Below are 21,622 nucleotides of genomic sequence, written 5' to 3'. Positions count from 1 at the left end.
CCCATCCCAGATTGCCTGCTTCAAAGTCTTCATTCAAAAAATATACAAAAGCAAAAACAAAAATCAGGTGATAGCTACAAATATTTACTTTTGAAAACCATTCATCTATGGTCTAAAAGAAGTGCACTTTGGAGTTAGAGTTGTTCTGCCATTAATTGCCTGTGGGACCTTGGATAAGTTACTTGATCTGCCTATCCTCAGTCTCCACATCTGTCATGTGGGATAATATCTACTTCCCTAAGTTTGTTTTGAGGGTAGAATAAATATCATGGTGAAGTGCATCCATTCATGCAATTGTTTCTGAACTACCTCAAATAATACATTTTATAGGACACTACTAAATAACATGTTTCTCACTTCCTCTGCCTATAGGACAAAAGCTCTTGTCACAAAGGTTACAGAAAAGAAAACATAACACAGAAAATGCTCACCAGCATTAAATGCATACACTGTAGTTTACCCTGAGAATTTCTGAGTGTCCTCAATATGCAAAGCCTCTCTCAACCCCAGTGTCTTTTATTCTGTCCTCAACTGTGCATGGGCTAATCTGGGGTATATTTTTGGCTGGGTTCAGCCTTTGCATTTCCCAGGATGTGTCACTTCTTAGGAGTGGTCAGAAGTTGCTTCTCAGTTGTCTCTGTTCTCTTCCCCAGCTCATTCCTGCTTGCAAACATTTTTCTTCCCACCTGCAAGGATGATATGAGCTTTCCACAATAGCAATCATCCAGGCATTGTTGAACCTCCTCATTGTCCATGTAGAATGGGACGTTATTGTATCCTATGAGTATCTATCTCATTTGTCTTCTCTCTGGCTTTTCATTTATCCCAAGAGATTAACTTCTCGTTAACATGATCCTCCATGAGGCCCTTTGATCACTCTGCATTAACATATCTGTATTTATAGTCATGTTGCATAATTATAATACCTATCTTAATGCCTGACATATCACTGTCCATCAGTATGTGCTGTTTTCCTTTTTCAATCTAGGCTGCTATTGGAGGTATCTCAGAATAATACTACCACTATAAATATAACTTAGATATCTTATTATTAGTTGTTTATCACAATCTTGTTACTGAAACCAAATTGGCATATTTAAACTTATAAATTCTAATTACTAGCACATGATCACTGAAGCTATTGGACTGAAACAGCTCCATTTATTTGCCTTTGGGGTGTTTTTGTGCAACTTGAATAGAGGACCCTTTAAAGCTTGGCTTTTATGCATTTATTCTTATTAGGAGTACAGGGATATTCACTGCACATAATTCAAATAGTGTTCCTGCCTAAAATAGTAAATTTATCCCTCAAGTCTTATGAGTTTATTCCCATTCAACTTGTCTTAACAAATTGGTTATTGACATGGTGATCAAATAAGGACTTTTGAGAGTATAAGCAGATGTGTTAATGATCACCTGAAGATAACAAGCATTAAACAGAACTGTCTTGGCAATCCTGGATGTGTGATCACCCTAGATATTGGTGATTCCATCATGGGAATACTTATGTGTCATCCTTGATAAAAAGTTATTTCAATGATGGAAGCATCCTTCATCCAGGCAGAAGTATACTGCAGCACTGGATACAATCTAAAGAACTGTCTTTGGACACATACAGCTAAAAGCCTGAATATGAGACCATAGAGAGGAGACCTCAATCTAAAGGGAGAAACAAGACACAATGCCAAGAGGATGAAGACCAGGGAGACTTGATAGGATAGAAAGATTGACAAGAATGGTGATAGCTGTTCTCAAGAGCAATGATGAGAGGAAAGTTACTGTGGTACTTAGAAGGTATGAGTGTCATTGGGGAGAATCAGAGAGACTTCAAAGGTGTCCATTTACGCAGACAGATGCCATCTTTGTATCAATCCTACATTTATTTTTCATTTATTTTTGATTAGCAAGGAAAGCTATCTGTTTTTTATATGGCAAATTAATAACTTATAATTAATAGATTTCTGACCTTAAGAAGACCTATCAAGAGGGGCGCCTGGGCGGCTCAGTCGTTAAGCGGCTGCCTTCGGCTCAGGTCATGATCCCAGTGTCCTGGGATCGAGCCCCGCAGCGGGCTCCCTGCTCAGAGGGAAGCCTGCTTCTCCCTCTCCTATTCCCCCTGCTTGTATTCCTTCTCTCTGTGTCTCTCTCTGTCAAATAAATAAATAAAATCTTTAAAAAAATTTTTTAAAAAAAAGACCTATCAAGAGAAACTTTAGGAGATGAGAAAATTTGGATATGTATTTAATAGGTATATTGTATGTAATAAGTGCCTATATATTTTCTGACAACGATGGTCAAAAGTGAGCTTTAAAGGGATAGAATATGGCATTCAATAGTAAGAAAAATAGGGTCTGATTGGTGATACTTTGAATCCTTTCTTTTGGAAGTAAATATAATGTGTTAAAAATCATGACATAAGCTACTGTTTTAAAGTGATGCTACATATTTTATAGATGCCCCTGGTAGGATTCTTTATGTGCCTATGCTTTAGAATGAACTGGAGCTGAGCAGATAGATAAACAGGATGGCTGAGCTGGGAACACCTTTCTCAGCTGCCCTGCATTTTTTTCCGGCCAGCAAAGCCCCTAAGGAAAGTATTTAAAGTTAGATAAGAAACATTTGAAAGTTTAAAGTTTAGTAAGGAGAAAAGAGAATTTATTTTGCCTGTTCAAAAGTGCAAATTCTGGTGTTTTGGGGCATCAGGGGTGCAGAAAAGCAAATGTAATTGTTTTGTAAATTAGCCCTTGGGCTTTTCTTTCAAACCTAAGCACTGCAACCAGATCAGAAATTTCAACAATGTGGCATCTCTATGACTTTCTTTGTGAAATCTAATGCTCTGTTTCGTAGACATAATATAAAACACTCTGTAGGTCTGCATTATGTAACCTCCAACCATATAATTCCATACTTGGCTCAAAATCTAAAATTTTCCCTGGAAAAAAGTAAAGAAATAATAATAGTATTAAATTTGAAGTCACTCATATTTAAATATATGAGAACCTTACCTTAAAAGCTGAATATTTGTGACTATCTGCTTTAAATAATAACTAATCTAGACCAGCTTAATACAGTTTTTGATAATGTTTCACTTCATATTCAATTTTGGAAGTCTCTGGTTTTGCATATTTTTTGAATTTTGTTCTTTTGATATTAAATAAAATTTTAGAGAAATGAATTTGCCCAACTTAACAAGGCAAATATTGATTTTGTTATAAAATGGATGCCATTTGTCAGCTTCCTCATTAAATATGCTCGAGTACACATGATTTTATTAACCTACCATCGAAATCATATAATCAAACCCTCTTTGACTTGTGAATTCTCTCAAGGATTCAGAAGAATGTTTGATATAGAGAATTAATAAAAACATCTCTAATGTTGAAATTTAACTTCCTCTTAGAATAGAATATTGGTTGTACTCATTATCTATATGTATACCTAGCTTACTAGCTCTCTAAAAATAAAAATTTCTTAGGAAACTATTCCCATTTCAATGAGAGAATAAGAGATCTTTTTCTGAAAGTTCATGAACCTTGGCTCTATTTTGATTTTACATGAAATAAATTTAAGTATGATATTAATGAAGATTATTTTATTGAAACTGCTTGCCTCTTAGGAGTTGTATGCTCAGTTAGATGTTGTTAGAGACAATTATGAAATTATTTTGTACATCAGTAATGTTAATCTCATATTAGTAGAAATAACATATTAGGTTGGAGGTGTGAAGTGATTTTCAGAGGTCTCAACTAGCCCACTCTATGTTCATATTTCTTATGAAAACATTCACTATTTTTAGAGGGATGAAACCTAAGTTCTTATATTACACAAACAAACAAAAAACACCACCAGAAGCAAAATCTACTGTTCTTTTCCAAGTAACTTTTTATTAAGACCTTTCAAAGTATCTCATCCTCTCTTTCTCCTCTGTCCTCGATTCACTTTTTTAAAATTCCTACACAATTTTATATTATGTAGTTAATATACATCAACATTTACATTTGAAAGTTAATAGATATTTCACCAAAGAGAAATTTAATCCTTATTCTCCTGTAAGAAAATAAATAAAACATTTTGGTAATGGGTACTTTGGTCAGGAAGTCCTTTAACATTTTCAGGTATAAAATCTGTTTATTAGTACTTCAAAGGCAAATACACTCTACTGGAGGCATGTTAATTCACTGGTTTAATTGAAGTATACAGACTTTGGAGTTATGTGAACTTGGGTTAGAACCTCAGCTATATCACGTATGATCTCTGACACCATAAAAATGAGTCCTCAATCTAATGGGAGAGACAGGGATGAATGCCAAGAAGATAAAGACCCAGGAGACTTAAATAAGTAAGAAAGTTTGATGAGGATGGTGATAGAGGTTGTCAAGAGTAACTGAGGCGAGTAAAGTTACTACTATGTTACTTACAAGGTGTGTTTAGGAAAGTTACTTATTCTCTCTGAATCTTGTTGTTCATCCATAAAATAAGAGTAATACAAATTTACAGAGTATGTAAAGTTCTAAGCTCAGTGCTTAGACCAGAGACCCCCCAAATCTCTCTTCCTCCTCCTTCATCTTCATCACATGTATTTAGATTTCATATTTTACTTTTATTTTATTTTTTTAAGATTTTTATTTATTTATTTATTTGAGAGAGAGTGAGAGTGAGAGAGATCACAGAGGGAGAGGGAGAAGCAGACTTGCTGCTGAGCAGGGAGCCCAATGCGGGGCTCAATCCCAGGACTCTGAGATCATGACCTGAGCCAAAGGCAGATGCTTAACCAACTAAGCCACCCAGGTGCCCTGAATTTCCTATTTTACTTTTAGATATGTAACCTATAATATCAAACCTAAAAATTATTGTACTGTTCCAATTCTGAATATTTTAAAATTGCATATGATTTCCATATTGCATATATTCAATAGTGTTTTTAAATGATTTGCAACATTATTAAATATTAAAGCCTTGTCTTGAGTCAAACATTTCTATAGTGTCTTCAGATCCCACCATAGTAAGGAGTAAATTTGTTAGGCCTAATGTTCACAACCTGATACCCACAGAGTCAAAGTCACAGATTTTCCCATTGCACTTGATGTAGGCAACAACTTTCTTTAAGATGGCACACCTAATCCTTTAGAGGACCCCATGTGTGAAATTAAGCAAGAAACTGTATTATAGCGCTTACACTCATCACCATCTCTGATTAAGAATGATCATCAATAGTAAAAATAATCTGATTAAATAATGGGCAGAGGACCTAAATAGGCATTTTACCAAAGAAGACATACAGATGGCCAACAGACAAATGAAAAGATGCTCAACATCACTAATCATGAGGGAAATACAAATCAAAACCACAATGAGATATCACCTCACCCCTGTCAGAATGGCTAGTATCAAAAAGACAAGAAATAACAAGTGTTGGTGAGGATGTGGAGAAAAAGGAACCCTTGTGCACTACTGGTGGGAATGTAAATTGGTACAACCACTATGGACAACAGTATGGAGTTTCTTCTAGAAATTAAAAATAAAAATACCACACAATCCAGTAGTTTCACTACTAGGTATTTATCCACCCCCCAAAAGAAAACACTTGTTGGAAAAGATACATGCACCCCTATGTTCATTGAAACATTATTTACAGTAGCCAAGATAATAGCAACCTAACTGTCCATCAGTAGATGAATGGATACTGAAGATGTAGTATTATACATAAATATATATATGAAATATTCCATATGTATATGGAATATTTCATATATATATATGGAATATTACCAAGCCATAAAAAAGAATGAGAGCTTGCCACTTGAAACAACATGGATGGCCCTAAACCATATTATGCCAAGTGAAATAAGTCAGAGAAAGACAAATACTGTATGATTTCACTTTTATGTGGAATCTATAAACCAAAACAAGTGAAAAAAACTAAAAAAAGCAGAAACAGACTTATAAATACAGAGAACTGGGGTTTGTCAGAGGGGAGTGGGTGAAAGGAGGGGCAGAAAGATGCAAAAGGGAGTGGGATATAGGCTTCCAGTTAGGAGATGAACAAGTCACAGGGATAAAAGGTACAGCTTAGGGAATATAGTCAATGGTATTACAATAGCGTTGCATGGTGACAGATGGTAGCTACACTTCCGGTGAGCATCACATAACATATAGGGCTGCCAAATCACTATGTTGTGCACCTGAAACCAACGTAGCATTGTGTGTCCTATAGTTCAGCGAAACATAAACAAAAAACTGATGAAGAAGCATCCTCATAAGGATCGATATGTACCTTAACGACAAAAAATATTTCCTCCATTTATCTTCTATTTGCTTTTTTTTAATATAAAAACTTTTTTGAGGGGATAGTTTTAGATTTACAGGAAAGTTATAAACATTGTACAGAGAATTCCCATGTGCCCTGCACCCTTACTGTTAACATCTTCCATTACTATAGTACATTTATCAGAATTATTGAGCAAACATTGCTACATTACTATTAACTAAATTGCATGCTTTATTTGGATTTCACTAATTTTTCCATATCATTATTCTATTTCAAGATACCATGCAGAACAATACATTACATTTAGTTGTCATGTCTCCATAGTCTCCTTTGGTCTGTATCACAGATTTTCCTTGTTTCTGATGACCTTGACAAATCTGAAGGAGTACTGATCAGAAAATTAGTAGAATGTCTCTTGATTTTGTTTTTTTCTAATATTTTTCTCATGGTTAGTCTAGGGTTATCGGTTTGGGGAGGTCTTCTGTTTGCTTTTATGTTCTGATTGTATTTTGTCTGGCCGAGAGTTCAAAAAAAAAAAAAGCTTTTCCATGTGAGGCAATGTTTGGAATCATCCTGCTTTATTTAGCTCTCCTTGCTCAATTTTAGTTAGTGATTGAGATGAAAGCTGTTCAGATAACTACCAAAGGAGATGAGATGATGCTAGCAAATAACCATGCAAAACAGAAGAAAATATTTTAGCCTATTTCTCTGAATATGTAAAATCCCTCCCCAAGTATATTTTCCTGAATCTTCTTTCACACCAAAGACAACAGCTCACCACATATCATTCTTCAGTATGTTTATTTCATTTTGTATACGAAAAGGTCAACCTGAAAATATACATCAAACCTGAATGAAAACATCCTCTTTTCCTATGCAACATACCAGTGCTTGAAGTTTGCTCTTCCAGCATTATTTGTTTAATAGAAATATTTTCCATACCACCTGGTTCTGGCAGAAAGTCAAAATTTGCATTTATATGAGGTAGTTTATCAAATATAACATACAGAAGTCTGTTAAGTACACATTGCATTTTGTTTGTGAGAAAATCTGTTTGTATTTAATGTAGTTTTTAAATTAACCTTAATGAAAGCTTCTGAAAATTGTTGTTCTAAGCATTTGAAATATGCAACAAGAACTGGTGGAAGACATAAACATGTTTTCCATTATATGTTATCAGATAGCCCAAAATTACTACAAAGAAGAATGTGGGACTATGTTAAATTAGAAAGATAAGCAAGCATTTAGTTAAAAGCAAAGGTCTTTAGAAGAGGAAAGCATCTAACACAGTTAACCCCAAACATCTTCTAACAATCTTCAGTCAGAGGTATTTTTACATTTTTAAGTTAGAATGTTACTTACTATATGCAGAAATGAAAAAATTTGCACCAAACCTTAACATTTCATTTCTCTTAATCTAAGATTTGCTAAGTACGGACTCACCCAAGGGTTTCTCAAGTGCTGCAAAAGGTAATTGCAACAAGACCCTATCTGGCTGGGTCCCTCCAGACAATAGTCTCTTCTTCTTTTTCCACTGTCCTTTCATCCCTCACAATATCGTTCTTAATACCTTCTTGAATTTCAACCTATCTCAGTAATTTTCGCATGGAGCGCTCCCTAGGAGTGGATACTGGATTCCTGTTTATTTCTAGTAGACCATGTTTTGATCAGTGAGGCAAACTCAAGTGTCTTTAGGTCTTAGACAAATTATTTGAATAAGGAAAGTCTGCTACACAGGTGCTAAGGTGAACAGGAGAGCACAGAACATGACTTTAAAGGAGGAAATTTCCACTTGGCCCCATACTGTTTTTGCTACGTCAAAGGAAATAAGGAAATACACTCAACATTTTCAGATAACAGATTTTTTTGATTAAAGCTGGATGTCCAACTATTTGTATAAAAACACATGATATTTAAATGCTAGAAACTAACTTTGAAATATTTTAAAATATTGTGTAAGCCAAACAAAATATGGCTGATGCCAGTTTATAACCTGTGTTATAAAGTACAATAAATAAAAAATGTTAATGATCTATTTCAAGCAAAATCTGGGAAAATGACTATTTCCTTTAGCATATATTTTATTCCTTTGGGTGGAAAGCCATGGGATGTTTAGAAACAAATGAGGTATTATTCAGAAGTATTGCCCTTCGATGTATATAGCATTTGGCAAAGTCTAGGTTATGGTCCTTAATCATAGATTTGCTACACCTTTGATCACAAATTTCTTTGAAGCCATTGCAGGGTTGCTCTGATAGTGTTACAAGAAAAAATCCTGCAACAAAGATTTTTATGCAATAAACTCCATCTTTGATTACGTTATTTAACAGTTCTGGTTTCCTAGGTCTCTCATCTCCTAACCTTAAATTTGTTTATTCATAGTTTTATCATATGGAAGCCTAATCTAAAGTATTTAATTTACTAAAACTATACATAGAGGGTTTGATCCTTCATATATTTCTCCTTTGATCTGCCATTTGTATAAGGCACATTTTGCTCTAAACCATCATGTGTAGCCGTGGCCTCTTGTGTTAATGTCCAGGTGGCTTTGGCTAGGATAAAGAGAGGTATGTGAAGCTGTAAATTTCTACGCTAAGATCTATCAAAAAAAGCAGTGACCACCTTATTCATCCCTTATAGTCACAATAGTGGGAAACCTCTCTATGAATTTTACTTCTCCCTTCCATCTTAATCAGGCCCCTCTGACATGTTAGAGAGAAATTGACAAAACTAGATGTGAATCATATGCCTCTTCCTTCCCCGATCCCAGCCTAACACAATCCTATGAGGGATGAGCTTTGAGCTCTTTGCCATCTTTATCATGTCTCCAAATCCTTCCATGTAGCAAAGTCAACATCTTTAATGTAAGAAGGATTTCATACACTATTATTATTTCTAGAATGCATTTGAAGTGTGATTTAACATGTTTGAGGGAGATTTTAAAGGATACAAGGAGCTATTTAGTGGAGATTTAGAAGTTAGTTTTTAATGTAAATAATTTGTAAGTCTTTTTACCCTAAATTACACTCACCAGGAACCCGATCTCAAAATATAATGCAGAACTCCCCTAACAGCACAACAGGTCTAGGAAAAATTAGACCTTTGTACACACGCACATGTGTGGTTTGGTCTATTTGTAAGATGGCACATGGAACACATGTTCATGTATTATTATAGAACTTCAAGTATTGCAAAATTCATGCAAATAACTTCAGAAATTCCAGCACAGTTTTTAGAATAATTTCAAGTAGAAAATGCTTATTCTGTGTCTATAGTTAGGATTTTTATGAAAACAGCCATGCTTGGCAACTAAAGTGGATAATCTTAAATCGGACCATTCACTGGATTACAACATAAAAGATTAAAATCCAATTTCTCCATTTAGCGATCATCCATGAAGCGTCTATAACATGCAAAGGAGACAATACAAAATGGCTTACCATAAAAGGTGTATAGGTCCACCATTTTTGAAGAAGACAGTACTAATTTAAGGTGTATTAAAGTTTTGACATACCTTAGTTAATGTAATTAAGTAGTTGTGTTGTTTTTAGTCATTCTAACATAATACATAAGATGTCACTAATACTAAAGTTATTAAGCCAACATTTTAATTTATATGGCTATTTTCTAGATATATTGTGGAACCTTGACTAATAAAGAATTTTATGAAGTGTATTTTTTTAAAATATATTTTAAAGTCAGAGAAAGTTTATCATCAGATAAAATTTGAGTTTGTTCTTAATCTTATCAATGTTTCAGGTTTGTGGTCTATGAACCATCTGCATTAGAATCACCTATGAATACTTGTTAAAAACATAAAGGCTTGGGCACCATGCTAGAATTCACATTTTTGTCATCACCACCTAAGGTTCGCACAGAAAGAACTGAGAACTATTGGTTTATCTCTCAAGAAATTATTATGATGAGTTCATCACCTCTCCAATGGGATCAGAAATCCTTCATAGCAAAGTAAAACCTCATCATTAGCTTGTTTGTTGTACTGTGATGTTCCTCTTTGCTAACAGTTATATTACAGTCACTAGATTTTCTCTAAAAAAATCCCATTTAATACATTTCTATTCTCTGTGAAGCACCTATTTACATCATTTGGTGAATTCTTGTGTTTTTGTTGTTGTTCTTTTAATGTATGTTTAATGTATCCCTTTCATACCCCATATTTTTCCAAAAAGAATGTCAGGTGACTTGATATGGCATAAATGATTACAAAATTAATTCTTACAATTTTGGTAATTCATTCCTTCTCTCTGAAAGTTTAAGAAAAAAATAGACCATATTATGCTTTTCCTTTTGCCTGTCTGGATTTTGACCCAGTTTTTTATCTAGTTTGATGGGGCTTGAAAAATGTCCCTAACCTGCACCTCACTCTGATTATAACAAAGATAAAACCAGTACATTTCCATCTTCATGTAAAAAATTTTCACAAAATGAAGGAGTTAATATTTCCATACTTGACCTTTTCTCATTACAAAGAGAAATGCAAATAATTTAATAACATTATTTGCTTATACCCCTTAAGGTTCAAATAACTAGTTATTATATAGGAACAGCTAGGTCTAATCTGCTTCAGAAGAAACATACTCTGTTAGTGTACAATAGCTAATATCAGATCACTAATAGATTTAACCTTGTAAGTTCATAGATATTTAAAAGTGTTATGGTTTGAAGGTCAACTTGTCTGTCTTACTGTAAAAGAAAGACAAAGAAATGAATAAAAATTAGAAAGAATTAATTCTTCAAAAAGTTTTTACAAATCAAAACCCTGCAGTTTCACACTGAGAACAAAAGAAGCATATTAAACACCAAAGTTTATCAAGACAAATTAGGTCCCAGTTTCAAATTTTCTTTAATCTTTTGCATCTGAACAGTTTTTTTGCCTCATGCTGTTTTCCCTAGTTAAATGTTAAAATGAATTCTAGCCAATACCATTGACTTCCTCCCTTAAAAATATTGAGACACATAATAAAAAATTAATTACTTCCCCTAATTTCCGTGTGATTCTTTAAAAAGATGTAAAATTCATTTAAAGTAAGTGGTGACTTTGTCTTTGAAGATCACGACAATTAACATGGATCAAAGCTTAGGTTCTGTAACGATGATAGCTTATTAGCATAATGAAATTAACTTAGAGACAAGAATCTTTAATAGGTACAACAAAAATGCTTTAATAATACTTGAAGAAAATTATGTATTTGCTAGAAGTACAACAGTTTCAGATTTTCTATCCAATTAATAAGTTGTTAATTAACTCCTTTCCCAAACAATGCACACTTTAAGTTAACATCTGCCCATGGAATATTCTGTCTATTGTGCTTCATTTTTTTGGACGGATATTGCAGTTTTGCCAATGATACTTTGTATTTTTTTATTAAGAAAATTCAAGTTTACTCTTCTATACTACAGACCCAATATTTTCATCATTAAAATAAAAGAAAGCTTAATCTCATACGTTGGGAAGGGAATGAAGATGTCAATAGATGACTGCATCGTGTTTGGCAGTTCACACTTCAGGTTTCCAAATTTCAAGGGCAAATTGTTTTTGGACAGCTTTCGGGTGTCTATAAAATTTGATCCACTGTTTCAACCCAAGAAGAGAAAACTTATTCATTAAAAATAATACTAATAATTTTGGTCTAAGTGTATATGTTGGAAACCACTTGGATTTGAGGATAAGTAAAAGAATACTTTATTTCCCATATCAAGTCTTTAAAATTATGTTTTATCCAAGTGCCAGTAAAAATGTGTCTTGTCATTTATTTCACCATTCATTTATTAAGCCAATATCTACTGGACACTAATATTCACTGAGTATGCCACACACCGCGTCTCTGAACATTAAAAAGAAGAGAGGTTGTGTTGCCATAGGTTTTGTTTTCCCTGATGCTGGTGTTTTGGTTTCAGCTGACTGGTTGATTTTCTCTTTGTCCATCTAGCAGACATGGGTACTCTGTCCAGGTCCTTTTCTCTGTTACACGTGACTGTGACACTATCTTTCTGACAGAAGCATAATCCGAAAACAAAATAAAAAATCAACAAAAGAATGATTTTTTTTATATTAAAATTTAACAAGGAACTTCTCCCAATTGTACTCCCCTTATCCCACCTCCAAAAATCCCTTTCTCTTCCATATCCATATAGGAAATTTGTGTGTTTTCCAGTTCATAGATGTTGGGAATAATCTTTCCAAGTATTTTTTTCTCTGGATCCAGAAACTAGAGAATAGCTTTTGATCCCAAATTATTCTGCTGCTCCCAATCCACATCATCAGTTCTTGGTTCCCCTGGTAAAGATCAGGTATTGACTTGTCTCTCTTACCACCTGATCACCTACCTGCCTGTCCCTGCCCACACAGCTGCATGATAAGCTACTTTCCTATCAGGTAAGGACCAAAACAGGAAGCACAGAAATAGGGCTCAAAGCAGACATACAGAGAGAAATACAAGGAGACCAGGAATATTATGAAGGTCAGTGATGCAATGGGAACATAACTCTGTGATTCTTTCAACTCTTGCCCCAGAATAAATTATGGCTTGAGTGAATTCAAACATACCAGCATATGAAGCCTATTTCTTTTTCTTTTCTCTCTTTCTGTAATCAGCTAGTAGTTCTCACTCCCTACTTGAGCCCTAAGAATATTTTGTACCTTTATTTTAAAATTTACAAATTTCATCTTGTATATATGGCTATTTTTGGAGGTGTCTTACCACATACTCAACTATCCTTGAAGCCCTATTAAATTTTTTTTTTAAAAATTTAAAAACTATAATAAAATTGACTGGTATTTGGAGAAGTAACCTGACTTCTCCCCTCTTCCTGTTGATCTCCCGTGAGTAACTACAATCGGTCAAACCTTACTAAAAGATCAGTGGACAAGGGAGCTTGGGAAGTATAGTTTACAGGGATTAGCCACTCTGATTATAGGACAGAGCAGGAGAGAGCACAAAATGGATATAAGAATGGCAGGCACTATTTTGCAAATAATAGCTTCTTATTAACGACAGATACTAGATACAAGAGAATATTACTGAAATCGAATCCACATGGATTTTCTTACCACCTCTTCAGTACTCTAAAGAATACCACCACTCAGCTTGAGCATGGCGCTATCTTCCTGCAATGCATGTCAGATTATATCATACCTCCCATTTTAACACCCTTCAATTCCTTCTCTGCTTTAGAATATAAAGCTTGCTTTATACAGTGTATCACACAGACCTTTGTGCTCTGTGCCCCTTTCACCTCTAGCACCTCCTTCTGGCCACCAAAATATACCTCCTGGCCTAATAGAAACCAATCACTTGCAATTTTAGACTGTTTCCAGCTTTTGCAGACATGATTTTAGAATGCTTGAGATGCTTAACTTCTCCCAACCCACTGGCAACACACCCATCACTAGGGCTTTTTTCCCCCCATTACAATAACTTTTATAGTCCTTCAAAACTTCCTTTAATCTTTATGTCCCTGGTATGACTTAGGGGTATTTTTGTGTTCCTCTTGAACTCTAGGTAGACCTCCACGACTACATTCACTTTACAGTGAACCCCTGCAGGATTTTAAGTACATGAAAGTTGAGGACTATACCTTCTTAATTTTGAACCACTAATGCTCATCACATAGCAGGAAAACAAATAGGAAGAAATATTATTTGTTTGGCCCTCCTCTATGCCCCCCTTCCTCCTGTTGAATTACTAAATTAATGAATGAGTAATCTCTTCTTTGACCACATTAGGTAACAGTATATTCACTTTCTATATCCTACAGCTATAAAGACACTCAACAAATGAAGCAAAATTCCATTCTGTTTTCTGTAATGTAAATGGAAGCTGTTCCTTAAAGATATTTTAAACAGTAATTAAAATATCTAACAATGGCCTCCTCTAAATAAAAATAGATTCAGTCCATTTCCTTTTCATTGAGCATTCTCTTTTAATGTAATCCTTTCCTTCTTTCCATGAGTATTGCTACTCTTCACTGTCTAAGGTTTTATGCAGCTGTGTCCTGGATTTGAATTTCCCTTGATGACCCTGTTCCTTTAATGTTGCTGTTCTTGTTTGTTTTCAGAATAATTTATGTTTCACACTTAATTTGCATGTTTTTTTTCTAACTTCATAAGTTTGAACAAGAGTATAGTTTTCTGGTCTCCTATGACAACTCAGCAGGATAACATACTGTACAAATATGTTCTGTTTTATTTTGTTTCTTCCCTGATCAAGTGCAAAAGATATTTGCCCTGGGTAACTATCTCTTTCTTCTTATTATTATATATTACACAACTAATAGCAAGGGAATCCCTAGGCAAGAAGGTAGAAAAAGAAAGGAAGGAAGGAAGGGAGGTGGAAAGGAAGGAAGGAAGGGGGGCATAGGGGAGGGCCAAACAAATAATATTTCTTCCCATTTGTGTTTGCTTACCATTTTTGACCATAAACACCTTCACAGCAATACCTTTAACCATGTTACCACAAAGCTTCAGAAATCAATTGAAATCAGGATCCCTGAGAGGATAGATATACAATCAATCTGTCTAAGGGCTGCTACAGTGAGAAAAGTCAGGGTATATTAGAGTCTTAGCCTCTAGATGACCAATGATATTATAAAGGGCTATCAGGAAAAGTAGAAGGGCATTCAATTTGTGTGACTGACACAATTTGAGGGAGACCCAGAGATAGATCACTTCAGCTGACAATATCCTATGAAAAGCTGACAATCATTTCTGAGGTCTCCATTTGCTTTGGCATGGCATAAATTGTACATTATGCATGTATTATTTTGTTGTTGTTTCAATTTTTTATTTAAATTCTACTTAGTTAACATATAGTATAATATTCATTTTGGGAGTAGAATTTAGTGATAGAGGGCACTCGTTGTGATGGGCCCTGGGTGTTAAATGTATGTATTATTTTTAATGGAAGATTTTCAAACACATGCAAAAGTATAAAGAATGATATAATGATTATTTGTATATCCATCCTCCAAATTCAACAACTACCAACTATTGGTCAATAGTCTCAATACGTCCCCATTTTCCCACTTTCGTTGTTGTCATTGGTACTGTTACATATCTGAAGTGTTTTATTTATTTTATTTTACTTTATTTTATTTTTTTGAGGGAAAACTAAATGGGAAGTCATCAGAGACGGAGAAAAACCATGAGAGACTCTTAACTATAGGAAGCAAATCGAGGGTTGCTGGAGGGGAGGCGGGTGGGGGGGATGGGGTAATTGGGTGATGGGCATTAAGGAGGGCATGTGATGTGATGAGAACTGGGTGTTATATGCAATTGTTAAATTATTGAACACTACATCTGGAACTAATGATGTACTATATGTTGGCTAATTGAATTTAAATTAAAAAAATAAAAAATAAATAACAATAACCCGAGTGTTTTAAAGCAAATTCCAGACATCATATAATTTTACCCATAAGTTCAATATAAATTTCTAGAAGATAGGGACCATTTTAAACAACCACAATGCCACCAAGCATCTATATAATTAAGCAATTACTTCTTAATGTCATCATTATCTAGTCCACACTTAATTTTCCCTGCACTCTTTCTTAGATTGTGTGTTCAAATCAGAACACAAAAAAACTGGGTTGTTTTTCATGTTGAATTTCTCTTAGTCTTGAGGTGTGTAATTATTTCCTTAAATTGTCACTTAACCCCTTCCTTATCGCCAGGTTTCCTACAAACAGGTGGATAGAGATAGAATTTTAAATAGAGTCATATTAATATTTTCAGTGGTATTTGTGAGGTAACAACACCTCATGGCTGGTGCTGTGTGTTCCCTATTGTACCATGGCGGATCCACTTAATATCCAGTGGTTTCCATTTGTACAGTATCTGTTTGTACCGTTTTTTGTTTTTTTTGTTTAGTGATAAACTGATATTCAGTGAAGTTTTATCAATGGATTCCAGTGCTGTCAGCCTGATACATCCGTTATAAAATTCCCCATCAAAATATTCATGCAAGTTTTGGTATAAGTATTACATACATAATTATTTTATTGGAGGTTGCAAAAAGTGACTTTAAAAATTCTTTCTTTCCTTGTGAATTTTTTTCCTCTTATGATAAAAATCTTGGTTTCTTTGAAACACATTTTGGGGTAAATTGGAATAAACCTGATGGACATCCATTTTGGGTTTAGTAAAAACATTTAATTATATTTTTCTTTACGTTACTTATACATGGTAAGAATAAATCCAAAATATTTGGGTATATATATATTTGGGTATATATATGAATTTTTTAAACATTTGGGTAAAATCTTGTATTTATGAGAAAGTCAAACTTGCTCCTATAACTTTAATTAAACTTTTTTTTTTTTAGTTGAAGAAAACTGTAGATACACATAAAACTAAGCAATACTACATAGAGGTCTCATGTTCCCTTTACTCAGTTTTCTCCAATGGTATCAGCTTGCAAAACTATAGTACAATATCACAACCAGGATATTGACATTGATATAGCCAAGATACAGGATACATTTCTATCACTACAAGGATTACTAATGTTTCTCTTTATAGTTTCCATCCCCTCATTCTTACACTATGGAAACCACCAATATGTTCTCTAGTTACACAATTTTGTCATTTCAAGAATGTTACATAAAGGGAATAATTCAGTATGTAGCCTTTTGGAAACATCCTTTTTCACTCAGTAAAATTCTCTGAGATTCATCCAAGTTGTTGTGTGTGTCAATAGTTCATTCATTTTTAACTCCTGAGTAGTATTCCATGCACATTAGACTATTTAACTATTCATCTATGGAAAGACAACTTGGTTGTTTCTAGTATGTGGCTACTATCAATGAAGATGCTGTGAACATTTGTATGGAGGGTTTTGTGTGAATATAAGTTTTTATTTCTCAGGGATAAATGCCCATAAGTGCAATTATTGGGTTGTATGGCGCTTGCATCTTAAATTTCCTTAAGAAACTGCCAAACCCTTTTTAGGGATGTACCATATTCATTTCCACCAACAATGTATGAGTGATCCAATTTATCCTCATCTTCATAAGCATTTAGTTTTCACTATTTTTTAAAAAAAGATTTTATTTATTTGGGAGAGAGAGAGAGAGAGATCACAAGCAGGGGGTAGGGGTAGAGGGAGAAGCAAACTCCCTGCTGAGCAGGGAGTCCAATGTGGGACTCGATCCCAGGACCCTGGGATCATGACCTGCGCCAAAGGCAGACACTTAACCAACTGAGCCACTCAGGCACCCGGTTTTATCACTATTTTTTATTTTAGCCATTCTGGTAGGAGTATAGTGATATCTTGTATTTTTAATTTGCTTTTCTCTAATGGCTAATTATGTTGAATATTATTGAACACATTTATTTGCTGTCTTCATATCCTTTTCAGTGAAATATTTGATCTTTTGCTTATTTTCTGATTGGATTGCTTATTTTTTTACTATTGAATTTTGAGAGTTGTTTACATGTTATAGATACTATTATTTTGTAAGACATGTGGTTTGCAAGTAATTTTTCCAAGCCTGTAGCTTGTCTTTTTTGTCCTTTCAAAAGTATCTTTTGCAGAGCAAAAGTTTTTATTTTGATCAAATGTAATTAATTCATTTTCCCTTCTATAAATCATGCTTTTAGATCCCAACTATTTTCTCCTGTATTTTTTCTAAAAGTTTTATACTTTTATGTTTCACATTTAAGTCAATGATGCATTTTGAGATAATTTTTATCTAAGATGTGAGGTTTAGGTAAAGGTTATATTTTTGTTGATAGATGTCTAATTACTCTAGCATCTTTAGTTAAAAAAGTTGTTCTTCCTCCATTGAATTGCTTTTGCATCTTTGTAAAAAGTCAGTTGAACATATTTATGTGATCTACTTATGAGCTCTTTATTGTGTCCCATTGACCTATGTATATCTCTACTTATGCCACACAGTCTTCAATACTTTAGCTATACAATAGGTTTTGAAATTGGGTAGGCCAATTCCTCCATTTTTATTCTTCTTTTTTAAAATTAACTACTGAAGTTTCTTTGCCTTTTCATATGACATTTACAATAAACTTCTCTATGTCTACAAAACAATTTTGTTGGTATTTTAATAAGAAATGCATTTAGGATGCCTGGGTGGTTCAGTTGGTTAAATGTCTGCCTTTGGCTCAGGTCATGATCTCAGGGTCCTGGGATCGAGTCCCACATAGGGTTCCCTGCTCAGTGGGGGAGCCTGCTTCTCCTCCTGCCCCCTCTCCCTGCTTGTGCTCTCTTTCTCTCTCAATCTCAAATAAATAAATAAAATCTTAAAAAAAAAAAAAGAAATGCATTTAACCTAGATGTCAATTTAAGGACAAATGAAATCTTCACTATGTTGAGTCTTCCAAACCTTGAACAGAATATATCTATTTATTTAGATCTTCTTTGATTTATTTCATCAGCATGTTTTATTTTTCAGCATGTAAGTCCTACACATATTGTTTTACGTTCACACCTAATCATTTCTCTTAAACAATTTTAAATGGGATTGAATTTTAATCTTTTTTTCTATGTGTTTATCATCAGCATATAGAAAGACAATTATTTTTTGGATGTTTATCTTGTATCCTTCAAGCTTGCTGAATTGACTTATTTTCTAGGAGTTTTTAGTAGAATCCTTGGGATTTTTGTGTAGACAATCACATCATCTGCAAATAGGAAGCACTGTATTGCTTCCTTTCTAATCTGTATGATATTTATTTCCTTTGCTAATCTGATTGCACTGGCTAGGATTCCAGAACCATGTTGAATATATAAGAGCAGATATTTCGCCTTCTTCCTAATCATAGGGGGAAAGCATTCAAATTCTTTACCATTAAGTATTGGTTGTAGATTTTTTATAGATGCTCTTTATCAAGTTGAGGAAGTTTCCCTCTTCTCCAACTTTTCTGAGAATTTTCATTATGAATAGTGTTGAATTTTGGTCAAACACATTTTCTGTTATCAATTGATATCATATGGTTTTTCTTCTTTAGCCTGTTAATATGGTGGATCATATAATAGCTTTTGTGGACTGAACCAATCTTGCATCACTGTAATAAACCCCACTTGGCCATGGCATATAATTCCTCATATAGATTACTTAATTCTATTTGCTAAATTGTTACAGATTTTTGTGTCTAATTTCATGAGGGATATCGGACTGTAGTTTTTGTTTTCTTTACTATCTTTATATAGTTTTAGTATCAGTGTAATACTAGCTCCATAAAATGAATTAAGATGTATCCCCTTGTCTTCTCTTTTCTGGAAGAGACTGTGCATAATTTGTTTTAATTCTTTCTTAAAAGTTCAGTGGAATTTCCTAGTAAAATGATTTGGGCCTGGTGATTTCTTTTTCATGAGTTTTTAAATTATGAATTCAGTTTTCTTAATAGTTGCAGGACTATAGGCCTCTTTCCCTCTCTGGCCACAGTAGGGAGCTGTCGCCAAGTCTGCCCACCACCGCCATGTCCGCCCACCTACAACGGATGGTTGTGCGGAACCACTCCAGGTTCCTGAACAGGAGGAACAAGCAGACAAACAGCACTGAGCCCAGTAACCTGAAGGCTCACAACTCATCCCGCTACAACAAGCTGATTCACCACAAGACTGTGGGCGTGGAGCCAGTGGCCGAGGGCAGACCTGTAGTGGGGGTCATGAAATGGAGATGGGGCCCGCGAAAACCCACCACCTCCTATGTAGGGACCAGTATGAGCGAGAATGCACTGGCTACCCTCAGCAGCATCAGGAACATGATCCGCAAGAACAAGTACCGCCCAGATCTGCGCATGGCTGCCATTCACATAGCCAGAGCCATCCTGCGCAGCCAGAAGCCTGTGATGGTAAAGTGGAAGGGGCCAGCCCCACCAGAAGCTCCTGAGCACCTACCCCCCACCTCCAAAGCAATAAAGATGTCAACCACGGGGCGGGGGGGGGGGGGGGAAGATAGTTGCAGAACTATTTAAATTATCTATTTCATATTTAGTCATTTGTGGTAGTTAGTGCTTTTCAAGAAATTGATCCATTTCATCTAAGTCCTCAAGTTTATCTGAGTAATTTACAGTGTTCGACTATTTTCCTTTTTATGTCTGCAGGATCTATAGTGATATCCCCTGTTTACTATTAATATTGATAATTTGTGCCTTCTCTTTTTATCAATTGGTAAATTTTATTGACCTTTGCAAAAAAGTTTTTGTTTTATTGTTTTTCTCCTTTCCATTTTATTTATTTCTGTCCTTATATCCTTCTGTCTGCTTGCTTTATGTTTATTTTTGCTCTTCTTTTTCTACATTCTTAAGGTCAGAGTTGAAATTATTGTTTTGAGACTTGCTCTCTTTTCTCACGTATTTAATGCTATAAATTTCCTTCTTGGTACTGATCTAGCTGTGTCACACAAATTTCAGTATGTTCCATTTTCATTTTCATTCGATCCAATATATTTTTTTGTTTTCCTTCAGACTGTTTCTTTAACCCATAATTTATTTAGAAGTCTGCTTTTAAGTTGAATATTTGATAATTTTTCTATTATTTTTCTGTTCTTGACTTCCAGTTTGATTTCATTTTGATCAGAGAACCCACTTTGATGGCTTTAATTCTTTTAACTTTGCTGAGGTTTGTTTTATGGCCCAGGACATAGTATACCTTTCAGTCTTGAGCTATTTTCCCTGTCTTCCAGGACTCTGATGACAAGAATGTTAGATCTTCAGGTATAATCCCAGAGATGTATTAAATTTTTCACCCAATTTTCTCTCCATTGTTCAGACTGAAAAATTTTTGTTGTCTTTATTCAACTTCACTGATTGTTTCCTCCATCCCCTTCATTCTGCTTTTGAGCCCATTCACTGAGTTTTTAATTTAATATTATTTTTCACTTCTAAACTTCCATTTTGTTTTTCTTTTATGTTCTATTTATATGCTGAAACTTTCTATTTATATGCTGAAGCTTTCATTTATTTGCTGAGACTTTTTATTTGCTTCAGTTGTGTTTCTCATTGGTCACTGAAGCATTTTTGTGGTAGCTGCTTTAAAACCTTTGTCAAATAACATTTCTGTCTTCCCGGTATTGGTATCTATTAATTGTCTTTTTTTCATTGTAGTTGAGATTTGCCTGCTCATTGGTAGGACTAGTTATTTTTTATTGAACCTGGACTTTTTGAGCATCAAGTCATGAAATTCTGGATCTTATACGAATCTTTAATTTTTGCTGGTCTCCTCTTACGCCACTCCAGCAGGGAAATATGGGGCACCACTGCATCATGGACAGTTTGAGACATTAGTCCAGATTCCCTACTCAGTCTCTGTTCACACTGGGGGCGGGGAGGGGGGACTGAAATCCCATGGTGCCGAGATGCTATCAGTAGAG

General features: G+C 34.6%; 1 protein-coding gene and 1 pseudogene across 5 annotated transcripts in view; one reads left to right on the top strand and one right to left on the bottom strand.

Annotated features, from left to right (window-relative positions):
* The window catches only part of LOC118537897 (uncharacterized), a 220,984-nt gene that overhangs the window by 75,288 nt on the left and 124,074 nt on the right, over positions 1-21,622 (bottom strand). The gene's annotated exons all lie outside the window — the stretch shown is intronic.
* On the top strand, positions 19,728-20,386 carry LOC118537910 (large ribosomal subunit protein eL28 pseudogene; annotated as a pseudogene).

The sequence above is a fragment of the Halichoerus grypus genome, chromosome 4, assembly GCF_964656455.1.
Source record: "Halichoerus grypus chromosome 4, mHalGry1.hap1.1, whole genome shotgun sequence".
Lineage (NCBI taxonomy): Eukaryota > Metazoa > Chordata > Mammalia > Carnivora > Phocidae > Halichoerus > Halichoerus grypus.
Note: the sequence above shows the minus strand (reverse complement) of the source record. Positions and strands in the feature narration are given on the sequence as shown.